This window comes from Aplysia californica, unplaced genomic scaffold (genome assembly GCF_000002075.1).
Source record: "Aplysia californica isolate F4 #8 unplaced genomic scaffold, AplCal3.0 scaffold00090, whole genome shotgun sequence".
Classification (NCBI taxonomy): Eukaryota; Metazoa; Mollusca; class Gastropoda; order Aplysiida; family Aplysiidae; genus Aplysia; species Aplysia californica.
Window position 1 is genome coordinate 1017654 of NW_004797360.1, and position 2832 is coordinate 1020485.

Here is a 2832-nt window from a genome sequence, read left to right on the forward strand (position 1 = left end):
AAGCAGACAGACAGACAGACAGACAGACAGACAGACAGACAGACAGACAGACAGACAGACAGACAGACAGACAGACAGACAGACAGACTATGATAATATGGAAAGTGGAAAACAAAGAATCAGACCCAGGTGACACTGTCTGTCTGTCTGTCTGTCAGTCTGTCTGTCTGTCTGAAATTTTCAAAACGTGAGTCCATGTCGATAATGATCTCCTTGCCACACAAGGTCTTCACCACCACTGTCTTCGCTCCAGGGGGAAGCAATCGTTAAACTGGGCGCGGTGGACTTCCGAGCCGATTATTTCCCCTTGAAAGGGGAGGCGAACACCGCGTTATTTCTTCGGCTTGAAAGTTATGTCTCCGTTTTACGACACGCCTCTCGGGTTGGTCTCGACTTTTCGACGGTACCTCCCCGGGGTTTAATAGAGCCTTTAACGGTCGCCATCTCTGTTCTATCGCTTTGTTTTTGTGTGATTTTACCTGAAGTTGACCCCTAAAGCCTAGGAAAGTATGCCTAAACCTGGTCAAAACACAATCAAGGAGCTCTGTTTCAGGGGTCAGGGTCACATACTCTTGTATTTAGGCACACGGGTGACACTGCTGGTAAGTAACTTCATTTATTTTCTTATTTTTATAACAAATTACATAAATGAATGGTAGCACTGCAGACTGCAGAGTCTGTGTGGACTCGTTGACTCGGTGATTTCAGCAGATTTAGATTCTAGACATAATATGACTAGATCTAAGTGAGTTGCGAGTGCCGTAAACTTTTCCTACGATTTAAAAAAAAAAAGAAAAAAATCTCTTCATTAGCCTTCTCGGCCTTTCAGCTCAGCTCAGTGTGGTACAAAAATGTATCTCTTCCCGACTTCTCCTTGGCATTGTGCTGCAATATCTATCCAGAGACGTCTCCGACGGAGACAGACCAATCAAAATGCTTTGTGCCTCTAGACCAAGTAAAAAAAAATGTGTGGGTTACAGGGATTTTAACCCCTAATTTGATACTTAGCATTTGAGTTCGAAATTTTCTTGAAAATAAATGATTTGCGACAGTTTTAGTGGCTATATATGTGATCTGCAACAATTAATACGCAGTTTGACAACCCAAAGCAGTTTGCGGGAGTGCGTCTCCAAATAATTCCTGGGTGCTCGCCGGAGACGTGTCCGAATATCTTCTGCCGCCTTTTGCCCACTTGTTTAGCGGGGCGGACACTGCTGAAGCTGATGAGGTACAGAGAAATCTTCTGCCCCCTCCATGTAGGAAATTCTGCTGGTACTTACTAAAACAAATTTTGAATTTCATTGACAGTGTGCACTCAGTATAAAGAAAAAGAGGTAGGAGCCAAGAAAAAACTTGCTGGGGTGGCAAAAGCCAGTATGGGAAAAGAGAGAGAGAGGGGGGGGGGGGGGGGGAGGGGGGCTCTTAAAAATTATAGCCCTCTTTTAAAAACGTCACTTCATTAGCCGGTGATTTAAAAATACTAAGCATTCAGGTTCAAATACCCGAGGGGGCGTGTTTGTCATTTATATATCTATTTATTTTAGCCTATTTGTCCAAGCCTTCTCACCCATCTAGAACAGGCTACTTCTTGCACATCAATATTAATTAGACAGTGCCATAACTTGTACTCTTAATACGGGGTGCCCACTACGGATGGGATCGGCTGATCGGGCCGGCCGATCGTCCGACTTGGTCGCCTCAAAAACAAACGTGTTTGTTTTCAGTTTCGGGCAATCGAGTCGGGCGATCGGCCCGTATAACAATACAAATCTTCGGCTCACTGCTGACTTATCAGTTTGTTTGAAGTAAGACAAGGCTATATTCTCTCGATCTCCGCCTCTCTTCGGGACTTACAATTTTCATGGATAATTTCACGAAAGAGGCAATGGCTACATCGCTGAACCGAACGAGCTCCTATTTTCTGATGACCAGAGCATATCAAATACAGATGAAGAGAAATTACGACAAAACAAAACAAAGCAAAAAAACAAACGACAACAACAAACAAACAAACCCCCCCAAAAAATATATATATACCACAAGACTTAAATGAGGAATGTAAACACCTAAACATGAAAATCTCCTGTTTAAAAAATGTTATGAAGGTCAGCAGAAACCCAGGGAAACTCAACATCTTTATTGATGGGACACAACTCCAGTAAGTAGAGGAATTCGAATATTTGGGAACCATCTTCACACAAGTTCATAGATGGATGGCTGGTGGGTGCTCTGGTGCGGTCTGCTCCTCCCTTCCTATCCAACATTTATCGTTCTTATCTCTCTTCCTACTTTTTGTGTTTTTTTTCTCTCTTGTAACATCTCTAATCTTCGGACTTTATATAATATGATTTTTTTGTGCTTCTAGAGCCGTAAAGCACTTACTAAAACAACGAGTCTATACCGGTAACACGTTATAACGTGCTTCCTTTTTTTTTTATTAAAGTTTTACGGCACTTGCAACACAATAAGGTCATGTTAGTGCTGAAGAATAAAGGTGTTACAAGAGAGTGACAAACACAAAAGGGATGGAGGAGATATCAGGACGACAGATGTTTGATAGGAAAGAAGGAGCAAACCACGCCAGAACACCCGCTAACCACCCTCAGAATGTTTCAACGGGTAAACGGTATGGCGTACGAAGACAGTCTAACGAGTTACGTGTAAAAGGGAATGAGGGAATGATTAGTTGTACATAGCCTTAAGGAAACTGATGCAAGCTAGTATTTTTCTAACCCCGGGAGAGAGAGAGAGAGAGAGAGAGAGAGAGAGAGAGAGAGAGAGAGACAGAGACAGAGAGAGAGAGAGAGAGAGACAGACAGACAGACAGACAGA